The sequence below is a fragment of the Anthonomus grandis genome, chromosome 6, assembly GCF_022605725.1.
Source record: "Anthonomus grandis grandis chromosome 6, icAntGran1.3, whole genome shotgun sequence".
NCBI classification, from domain to species: Eukaryota; Metazoa; Arthropoda; class Insecta; order Coleoptera; family Curculionidae; genus Anthonomus; species Anthonomus grandis.
Window position 1 is genome coordinate 13749791 of NC_065551.1, and position 12272 is coordinate 13762062.

Genomic DNA, 12272 nt, shown 5'->3' on the forward strand with positions numbered 1-12272 from the left:
TTACAGCACTATGGATTCAGAGGAACGCCTCTCGAATGGTTTAAGTCCTATTTAAGCTACAGAAGTCAGCTTGTAAAGGTTGATACGACCATGTCTTCTAGCAGACCAATAGAATGTGGGGTACCTCAAGGTTCAGTTCTGGGCCCAATTTTGATTCTGCTGTTTATTAATGATAAGGCCTATCTTAACATTAGCGGCAAAATCTGTCTCTTTGCCGATGATACTAGCTTTACATGGAGCAATCCGGATGTTGCGGCACTTCATGCAACTATTGCTAAAGACCTTATCAATATTAAATCGTGATGCGATTCGAATCTTCTCTGCTTAAACATCTCAAAAACTAAAGTCTTATCTCATAAAGGTACTATCCAACCCTTTGTACTTAGCAACACCAGCTTGGACGTTGTTGAATCTGTGAAATTTTTGGGACTTATTGTTGACAGCTCTTCGAAGTGGGAATTACATATCGATGTTTTATCTAAAAAATTAGGTTGAGCTTGTTTTGCCATAAGATCAGTTTTCAGGGAATTAAATCTTTCGTCATCAAAAACAGTGTATTATGCCCTTTTTGAGTCCCATCTTCGTTACGCCCTTCCATTCTGGGGCACATGCTGTGTGACTCAGTTTGAGCGCATTTTTAAACTACAAAAGACAGCGGTTCGCTATTTACTAGGACTTGATAGTCGAGCTCACTGCCAAGAAATGTTTAAAATATTTAAAATATTAATTCTTCCATCTTTATTCATTCTTGAATGTATTTGCTTGATTCGCAAGCATATATCAGAAATTCCTAATAGACCATCTCGCAATTATCCACTTCGAAACGCAGAGCATGATCTTTATGTGCCAATCCCAAGGTCAGAATTAATAAAAAGCTTTATTCTTTACGGAGCTAAAAAAATGCACAATCATCTGCCTTTGGAAATTAAATCATTGACATCTTTTCCTCGATTTCGCAATGCTTTGAAATCATATTTACTGGAGAGAGAGCTTTATATGCAGTAGAAATTTTTTTTTAATATTAATTTTTGAGCATCATGCACGCAGTGGCTAATTATTACATTTTTTACGATGTAGAATAGCAATATTTTGTATTGCTAAATTTCTATAAAATTTTTTATGACTTTTTAAACATTGTATTAATATTTTTGACTGTTTTTGTTACTTTTTTTACTTTTTTTATTTTACTTTCTTATTACTATTTTTATTTACTTTCCTATTTTCTGACCTTTTACATTTAGTATAAGAAATTTGACCAGGTACATTTATGTCTTTTGTACCCAGTTTTGTATATATTTATTTAGTACTTGTATTTTGGTTTCTATATTTGTGTGTTTTGCTTTTTATGTATAGCTTTGTCCACAAAATTTTTTAAATTTTTCGACAATAAAGCATATTTGACTGATTGATTGATTTAAAATACTCTGCTGTAATTTCTCCCACTACTATAAGTGAAATTGTCATGGAGACTTGCAATGCAATATCTGAGCGGTCGTTTCTTGAGTTTCTTCCATTGTGCACGGTACTCAACTTATCTCGTCCTCTGTCTCTGCACGGTGCACGATGCAATTCAGACTGACGACTGTTGGAATGATTGACAGTCTCGCCCTCACCCGGTCAGTATTTTCATCAATGTTTTAGCTCCACTTCCAACGACTGACGTGATTTTCAGGATCCCGTAAATCACATCAGTCATTCATTCACGACTGATAGTCTATCAGTATTTGCCCTCACACGATCAGTATTTTGAAATACTGTCAGTAATACTGATCGTGTGAGGGGCGCTTTATTACTTACTTAAATTTTCATAAATTTAAGATGACATGTATCAGATTGTGTTGGTTTCAGATAAGTATGTTGATTCCAAGCAATTTCATTATAAACTACTACTGAGTGCCATAACATCTATAACAGATAAACTGTTTGGGTAAATGTTAAAGTTTAGGCATCAAAAATACTTAAAATATTTTCTAAATCCTGTGTAAGTACTGTCTTTCTCAGTAAATTTATATTCAGGAAAATTCAGACGCATTTGTAGAGTGCAATCTGTAAAAATTTATAAGCAATATATATTTTTTAGTCTAAATTAAATTTAAAACTCACGTATTCAGGCTCATTTGATATGCATGGAAAATTAATTAATGAAAACTTAATATTAACTTAAATACTGGCTCCTCTACCTTGACCATCGCGATCTTTTCTTATGAAATTATAATTGGGTATATCATAGCTTAAACTGCAGTCATCTGCTTTCAACCACGATTCCGAAACTCCCTGCACGTCAAAATCACATTCATAAGCATAATTTATAAATTCGTTAAAAACTGTTTTTATGGAGGATTTAAGTAAGCAATTTTAAACTTATCGTGTGAATCGAATCCTTGGTCCTGCAAGTTCCTAACATTATCTCCCATAAGGCCAGCCAGCATTCCTCCACCCAAATCCCTGACTACCAAATCTGCCGCCCAGTTCTCCCAAATGACATTTCATCCTATGTGAATATTTCAATATTTAGTAATTAAATGGATCCAGGAATATTAACCAGAATATTATCCTACAGCATGCATATTATTTAGGTAATTAGACTAACTATGTATCCGCACTAAAACAAAAAAACATGGTTTAAAAAATTATCCCAATCCTTTCTATAAAAACTTTATAGAGAATAAAAAACAATACTATACATACACCAATTATTTATCCATTATCCATTATGACCTTACACACGCACTGTAGAGAAAAAGTATTATGTTAGAGCTCTCGTAAAAGATTTTCCGAATCCAGGCATTGTTTTAGGTTATTATTTAAAATTTTCTAACCAATTTAAAAAGTTTGCGTGTTGCTGCACCAAGATCCTGGATAGTTAACAGATTATGCCCTTTTAGACGTTTCTTGTTGTACAAAACATCATTACCGCCATTAGCCATCGTTGGCTAAACGATACTAGGACTGGTCTAGGTCTTACTTCGCCCGAAAAAAGTATTTCGCTCTTTGTTAGATTGATAATAATATTTGTTTTTATTATTTTAATAACAATGGAGTATAAATCATCCTGTTCTTCATCAATTCCATGTAGTTTACTGTTTTGATTTGTTTATAGCGTGGACTTATCTGTATAAACTTTTAACTGCAATATCTCCGACCGAACGTCATCTAGGCTACCAATGACCGGTCTTGTGAAGTCTAAAAATTGATTCTTCAGTCAGTAGATACCAATTTACTTCTAATTCTGGAATTAATATCTTTTTTAAAGCTTAATTATATCACTAGTTTGTTTGTTGCGACTTTTGATTTTAATTTTACGTAGTGTGAATTTTGTCAAATTGCTGTTAAAAGCCTGATGACGCTCTAGTTAAAGCGAAACTTGTGTAGCCATTTATTATATGTTGTAAAACCATTACTATGCGTTTTCTTTTTTTTCGTCCATATTCTATGTTGGTCTCTGTGCGAAGAAAGGATGAGATCTTTATCATTGGATTTGGACATGATAAATAACAATAAAAAGATACTTGTACCATATTATATTATAGCATTCAGGCATTAGTCACTACTTGCCTTATAAATATTTAATAAACATAAGAGACCATGTACAGCAACACTTTTCAGTATGACCATCTCGCTTACAAATCATATGAAAAAAATTGTAAATGGTCATCATCCGGTTATATTTTCTTTAAACATGTCCCTTATTTTACTTTTAGGAAGTTAATTTTTCGTATAAATTAAAAAAAGGAAAATATATAATATAGATTACGGAAGTTTATTTTATGTCACTCTTATTGACCCAATAACCAGCTTTTGCAAGAAAGTCCTCGAAACTCTATTTCGTTTATTGCTCGATCGGTCTAATTGAAAACACCACTCTTGACCCAATTTTATTTTTCGCCCGGAAAATATTTTCTCTTTCAAAACCGCTTTTCCAATATTTAAATTTTCAATCACTTTTTGTCTTGGCTTAACAACAACCTCAAGGTTTGTCTTATATTTATGAGATTGAATAGAAAATTACATAGGAAGAATGTTTGAAAAAAAAAATTATATAATGCAAATATAATGCAAAATTATATATAAAGAATAATTATATAGGGTGATTCATTAAGAATGGGCAATCTCTGAACTGGAGATACTACACACCAAAATATGGCGATTGAGCTTAACATGTCTTAAGCCCCGTCGAGACTGAATTTCCAACGCTAGCCAACGGCACATGTGAAGTAGCTTGGGACGCGTTGGTTTTGGTGTGTACGGCGGAGGCCAATCGGAACCAACGCTTCCCAGTGGCAAAGTTGGCGTTGGCTTGCGTTCGGTAGTCGAGCGATAACATCAAAGAGATGCCTGTTTGTATCGAATTTGGTGTGGACGTGATTTGAATTATTTTCAAATTTCAGTCGTTCGAAAACATTTGTTCTGTGCGTGCGTATTCTGTGCATATTTTTGATATGGAGTGGACCGAAGATTTGTGTTTAAAATTAATAGAAATTTATAGGGATAACCCTATTTTATGAGACTCTACAAATTTACAATTTAAATTGTCAAAAAAGAAAATGGACATTTGGCAAAACATAGCTAGTCAATTTAACTGCAACATCTAAGAAGTTAAGAGAAAAATTGAAAGTTTAATGACTTCTTACCGCCGAGAAGTTCGCCGTGAAAATACGACGTTTTCTGGAATGGGGACAGAAGATTTATACCGTTCAAAATAGTTTGCATTCCAAGCTATGCAGTTTTTAAATAGCAAGTTTCGTCCAAAAAAAACTGAAAACACTGAAATTGTAAGTATATATACCTACTTTATTATTTCTTAATTAATATAGGTACTAATTTTAAAAAATAGGCAGTTTTTCATGAATTTTGCAAAAATAGGTTTGTGAATTTTGTGAATGTAAAAAAACCTAAAATAACTAATAACTATAACTATATATATTTTAGGTTATATTAGATTTATAACTATAAACCTAATATAACCTAAAGTACAAAAAAACAACATATTAAAAATACATCGATGTCACAACACAGTAGAGATGCCTTTTCTATGCATAATCATTTTGCCAAGGTAAAGCACCGTTGGACGTAAAATATTCGGCAAACCCAGCTCGTATTTGTTCAGCACTTGTAGTCGATTTTCGAGCTACTTTTGAAATGGTGGTTAATCCAGTTTGACCATCGGATTGTTTTCGCCATAATCCTTCTATTATTTGTCCATTTATCTCGCTATCAAACTTCCATTTGGACTATACACATGTTTCGAAGATTGATTTTTTCTCAAATAATTGTGCAAGTAAATGCATGCCATAACAATATTTTCTGCTTTATGTGGTTCTAACAACATTGGCTTCCTTAAAACTCGAAACACCGCAGATAATATACCGAATACGTTTTCAACAATTCTTCTCGCTCGAGAAAGTCTATAATTAAAAACTCGTTTGGAAGATCCATTTTGATGAGAGCCTGGGTATGGTTTTAAAATATTATCTTTTAAAGGGAAAGCTTCATCAGCAACGAAAACATACGGGATATGGTTGTGTCTTCCTGGTAAAACATCTGGATTTGGCAAATTAAGAGAATTTTCTTCGAGTTTTTTAAACAAAGTTGCATTTCTGAAAACACCTCCGTCAGAAATTCTTCCCTGACATCCAATATCGGCATATAGAAAGTTGTAATCAGCATCGACAAGTGCAAAAAGGACAATGCTAAATGTTGATTTATAATTAAAATAATTACTTCCACTGCAAATTGGTGATTGTATTTATATATGCTTGCAATCCATGGCACCGAGGCAATGGGGAAAATTCCAATTTTCTTCATATTGGCGAGCTACCTTAAGCCAATCCTCGGATGTTTCGGGTAGCTGGAAAGAATGTTTTGATTTATTAAGGAAATAATAAAAGTAGCTAATAAAAAATAAAATAGAAAAAAAAAAGGTACAAAAATAAAAGTTTATAACTGCTCAATATTGTTATGTACGATGACAAACTATGCGGTTCCGGGTTCCGACTAACAAGCAGATTAAGAATATGGGTAATAGCGGAGATTAATACAAACCAATTGCAATTACACAAAAAAATGTTTTGAAATCATAAACATAGGACCAATTATTAGACTACGTAATTATTTCTCAATTATTTGTTTACAGGAGACCAATTTGGCCGAAAACACTGAATGAGAAGACACATCATCAAATATACAGCAAGAAAGCAGTGAACTTGTACAGGAAGACGGAGAATATATTGAAGAGACACAAGTTAAATCAAATAATAAAATAAGTAAATGTAAATCACTCACAAATATGAAACCAAAAAATGTGAGAAGCGAGGATCCTCGAATAGGCGGGACCTTCAACATCTTGAAAAATATTGAAGCAAAGAAAGTCAGGAGGACAGAGAAAACGGAATCTACTCTATATGGGGAGTATGTCGCAAGCCAGCTTGAAAAGTTTGATCCACATACAGGAGCTGTGGTCAAGCACAAATTTGCCACCATTCTTTTCGAAGCAGAAATGGGAACATATCGTCATCTGCATTCTGCATCTATGCATCCAAACCCCAGCCCACAATGGAGTTACCCTGAAAGTAACAGTTCGGCGTTAACATCGACTTGCCATTCTAACCATCGGCTAACTATTGCCATCACCTAATTATAGCCAGCAACCAGAACAGGCATTCCAAGGAAAAAAAAAACATCTGGCTGGGATGCAACATCAGCAACCAATACTGACTCTACACCCGCATTTTTATCAGCGCTCGGTTCTGCTCCAGGACTTGTCGCACTTAGTATGGCACAACCCTCGACATCCACTAATGAGCCATCACCTGGACAATATGAACAACTATATTAAGTGCCGCAAATAAAATAATACCTACTTAAGTACCTAATGTTTTTATAGGCTAAATTTTATAAGAAAAACCAAATAAAAATTTACCTTGATATATTCTTGTAGTGATTTAACTAAGGCCAAGCAAACTTCTGGAATAATGGACGAGATTAATTGCTTCGATACTTTAAATGTGTACGCCAGACTAGTAAAGGAATTTCCAGTTGCTAGATAGTGCAGGGTAATGGCCAATCTTTCTTTAGCTGGAATAGCTTTCCGGTAATTGGTATTCATTTTTTCAATTTTTGGAGCCACTAAATTAAGCAGTTCATCAAATATTTCTGGGGACATTCGGCAGAAGTTCCTAAAATGACCAGATTCTTCATTCCGAAGCTCATCCAATAAATTACTCGCGTTGTAGGAACTTCTGTTGTTATACGGTGTTGCCATAACGCTGGTGGATGTTCCTTCGCTTCCTATTTTTTTGCTTAGAAAATTATGTAAAATGAGAAATCCTGCACTTGCACACATTAAATCATCATCACTTTCGCTCGATGACATCTTTAGCTCGATGAAAAATTGAAAAACCATCACACAATCAAAAAAAATTTAAAACACCGAACCGCTACCCACGGTCTTCAATGCAATACTAAAAATTCGGTGTGGACGATGTTCTCAAATCCTTACCAACGCTTACCAATTCCAACGCCAATGACAGCACATGTGCCGTTGGCATTGGTCTACGTTGGGAACTCGGTCTGTACGCGGCTTTATACAAATGTTCCAGGTTGACGAGATACAGGGTATTTAAAGTTGGAATTTAAATTTGAAATTTCTTAATAATCTTGTGATTTTAAGCAGTATCGTCTCGAAAATTGGCGTATTGTGTTTTGATATGAAAATTACGAATTTTGTGGTGAATTTAGCATTATGTATACAGGGCGTTAGTTACACCCTGTTATTTAGGTAAATTACAACATATCATTTTGCCTAATTAGTTATGGCTAAAACTAGAAAATCTAAAAGGCAGTTCAATTTTGAATAAAAAAGGTACTCTTGTGGATTTTATGTAACTCTATCAGTATATAATTTATTTGCATTTTAAACATTCAGCGTACAAATCCTAAGCCACCGTTATTACATTGGCTTAATAGGAATTTATTCTCTTAAATTACTATTATGCTGGGTAACAACAGTAAAGACAACAAATACCAATCAGTAACAATATTAAAAGGCCGCTACTTCAAGACACTTCAAAATAATCATTCATTACTCTCAAAGAGACTTAAGTATATGACCAAAGGAGGGAAAAAGTTAACTCAAAGTTCAGGTCTCATAAATCAGCGTCTATTAAAGGTTACGCGTTTCGCCGCATTAGGGCATCATCAGACCTAAATAAAATTATCAAAATTAAATGATACGGAATAGAACGCTAATTAACAGAAAAGAAATACCTATCGAAATACAAAAACCACACACTGACTCACACTAACATAATAAAAAAAAATAAAATAAACATATAAATGGTGTAAACTTATGAGACTGATAAGTGCTGACACAAGCCTACTTGAAAAAAAGTCAATGTAATAACGGTGAATGTTTAAAATGCAAATAACTTAAAAACTGATAGTGTTACATGAAACAACAAGAGTACCTTTTTTATTCAAAATTGAAGTGCCTTTTAGAGTTTCTAGTCGTTTTAGCCATAACTGTTTATGCAAAAAAGATATGTTGTAATTTACCTAAGTAACGGGGTGTAACTAACGCCCTGTATATATAATGGTAAATTCACCACAAAATTCTTAATATCATGTCAAAACACAATACGCCAAGATGTTTTCAAGACGATACTGCTTAAAATCACAAAATGATTAAGAAATTTTAAATTAAAATTCCAACTTTAATTACCCTATATTTGATAAACCTGCAACATTTGTATAAGACATGTTAAGCTCAATCGCCATATTTTGGTATGTAATATATCCAGAGATTGCCCATTTTTAATAAATCACCCTGTATAATGCACCAACATAGACTGGCCAATGCAATCTTATTTACAAATAATGCTCGTATTAAAGCCACTTACCATAATAAGAAATTGTAATTTTGCTTCTAAGTTGGACTGATATTATAGACAAATCATATTTGGAAAATAAAATAGGAATGACCTACAATGCACACCCTAAGAAATTTGCATAACATAGGTCAGTTATAAGACATTTTGCAAATTTAAATCATATTATTTATTTCCACTTAAAAGTGAAAATCGGCTCAGTTTATAAATATAAAATAGGGAGGTTGTTTTAGAAAAAGGTCCAAATCTTTACAATTTTAAAATAAATGCATCTATCTAATCAGTTTGACGCGTTTCGGGGCAATTATGAAGAACTGTTTTTATTTTTTAAAATTAACAAGATATATTTTTTTAGTCTGATTAAATAAAGCCTATTCTAAAAGTTACGTAATTTTCACAAAAATGGCACAAACAAAACAGAAACTTATGAATTATAAATTACAGCAATTAAATACGTACATAAGCAAAAACTCCAACCTCATTATTTATAAATATTGCAGTGTCTACGGTACAGTTATATAGATCTAATGCGATTCAAAATCCTTAGCAATATGTGCAGCCTCCAAAAGTGATTAATGACAGGATCGTTTAAACTACTCACATCCTCTCTTAGTTTATCTTTTGCGATTTTGATTGATTCTCAGGCATCCAATTTATTCGTATTCGAAATTTCACGAAGGACTAAGTTTTTCTTAAAATCGCATAAGGGATTTTTTTCTTTTAAGTGAACTCTGTGAATGCCAATTTATTGTTGATTGGTGATTTCAAGTGTTCCTGAACCCTAGTCGTGAAATGGCGCATCGTCTTGCCAATATATGTTGATTCACACTCATTGTATTGAAGATGATAAACACTATGTTTTCATCCTGTTGCTACCTCGTCTTTGAGTTTTGAAAGTTTAGACTTCAGTTGGAAAGTAGATTGTAGATGACATTATTATTCTCGATATTTTTGCGGAGAATGTTGCCTATTTTAATTGAAACTGGACCTATGTAAATCAAAGATATGTATCTAGACGGTTGCTAAAGTATAATAGACTCATCTACGGAGGCGACTAGATCACTTTGTAACTTTCTATATTTTCGGTTTAGTCTGTCTATGACCTGTGTAGTTTATGGTTATCTGGTAGATTCTATATCTTTCTGTTATGAAATTATTAGAATGCAAGGTTATTGAAAACAAATGATAACTCATTGAATGGAATGCTGCCAAGTTGTGAGAGATGAAGTTACTAGAATTTGATGGACTTAGACCATACAAGTCCATCAAATTCTAGTAACTTCATCTCTCACAACTTGGCAACATTTTTGGTTGGCTTTGTATAAATAGAATATAGTAGGGTGTGATTTTTTTGAGTTACCTGTTAGAAAATCTAAAAAAATTAGTTGGTTATTGCATCCTACCCTTTATAGCTCTCTTTTTTTATCCTAGCTCTTTATTCCGAAACAGCAACTTATTTTCGAAATAACAAGGAACATAAAAAACTCTACTAAGAGTGAAAAAAGGCTCGATCACATGAATAGTCCTTCTTTCAGCTTGTAGAATATCTTGTTGAACTTGAAGAAATCTAGATTTAAACACTCTTCCAAAAGTGTTATAATATCATATCTTTCTTTACCTTCCAGATTTGTTTCTCTGACCAGTAATTCCTCTATTATTTGCTTTATATAGGCTCTAAATACGCTAGCGAATAAATTGACAATATCAAATTAGACTAGGAGAACCTGATTTGGAAGTTTTAATCCATTCAAGCTTTACTAATTCTAGGGTGTTTTAAATGCGAAATTGATTATCAAGGTTAAGAAAGTTGTTTAACCATCTAGCCGGAAAGTAAGTCGGGGCATTTATAAAGCTTAACTGCTTTTATGAATTTTATTTATCCTATAAAAACATGAGGTGAGAGGATTCATTAAAATGGTTGATTCATTTATGATTGATGATGATTGTTGATTCAGACACAGGGAGAAGGGAACACTTAATAACTTTTTAATTTTTCAAGATAAACAAATGAAATTAAGTGAATTATAAAAGTTATAAGAGCATCTTTTGACATATACTGTTATTTTTCGTTACTTTCAGTTTAACATGAAGTGACATTAACTTTTTTATTTTAAATAGGACAATTGATTTACCATTATGAATTTTGATAAAAAATTATATTCTGAGAATAATGATACTGCCTTTGCTACTTTTTTTAACCCTTTACTGCATGAATTTTTTGTTTTCTTCGAAAAAATTCCCAGGGATGGAGGAATACGCTTTATTTATGTAAAAAATACCAAAAAAATTTTTGTTTAATATTTGCTTTATTTATTTATAAAAAAATAAAAAGTGACATATATATGGAACATTATGCAACATTATCATTTATTCAGTGTGGAACCTCAAAAAACAATTTCGGTCTTTATTAAAACACAAGAAAACTTTACATTTCGTACAAGACACAAAAGATTTATATTCACACAATGGAAACTTGCATCTTGATCTTTGTTGTTCACTTCATTCTGATACCATCAATACCATCAAGACGCACCTCTTGTTGAGGAATTTCTTTGGTAGGTCCACGCTTCTTTTTTATAACATATAATGTCTGAACCTCTGCTGAAGGTCTTCCTACTCTTCTTTTATAATCTTTATTAGCATTGCATTAAGAATCAGCGATCGCCAGCTTGAAGTCCTTAAGGGGTAGGTCAAATTCTTTATTGCTGCGTCTCCACAATAACCAAGCATTTACGCAACAAAAATCCAACATGTGAAAAAATATGCGTAAATACCATTTCTTTGATCGAACTTTAATCCTATAAAATCCCAACATGGCATCCAGAAGGTCGACGCCTCCGATATAATTATTGTAACCAAAAACACTTCTAGGGCATTCAATCATTTAATGAGTATTTTCTTTTTTGAAAAATCTTTTTTTCTCACCACGAGGTTCAGAACCAACATAGGTAGAAAGGGTGGTCACGACTTTATTATCAAATCATGACACTGTTGCAATATCCACATTATCTATGCGAGATATTTTTTCTTTTATTGTGCCACGACCAGTTTTCTTCATATCTTTTTCAGATGGTAATGTACATGGTATACGAATGGCTCTCACTGTCCCTAAAGGCAATATCCCTTCTTTATGTAAGTAAATCATCAAAGGTATGCTAGTAAATCAATTGTCAAAAAATAGTTTATAGTTGTTATTCTTTGAAACACTCTCGGATAACCTTATTACAACATTACTACTCATTCCTAAATTGGGGCGCCCGTTAGGAACTTGGTTGCTTTGGGATCCTACAAAAAGGTCGAAATCGTAGCTGAACCCGGAAATTCCTCTAAGAACGAAATTCTTATAACCCTACTTGTGAGGTTTCTTAGGGTTATATCGCTTTATTT

At 33.0% G+C, this 12272-nt stretch overlaps 1 protein-coding gene and 1 pseudogene across 2 annotated transcripts in view; one reads left to right on the plus strand and one right to left on the minus strand.

Moving 5' to 3' along the window:
* Window positions 1-12272, plus strand: part of LOC126737473 (monocarboxylate transporter 2-like) — a 670913-nt gene that overhangs the window by 30168 nt on the left and 628473 nt on the right. The window lies entirely within an intron of this gene.
* Window positions 5204-7372, minus strand: LOC126737587 (uncharacterized; annotated as a pseudogene).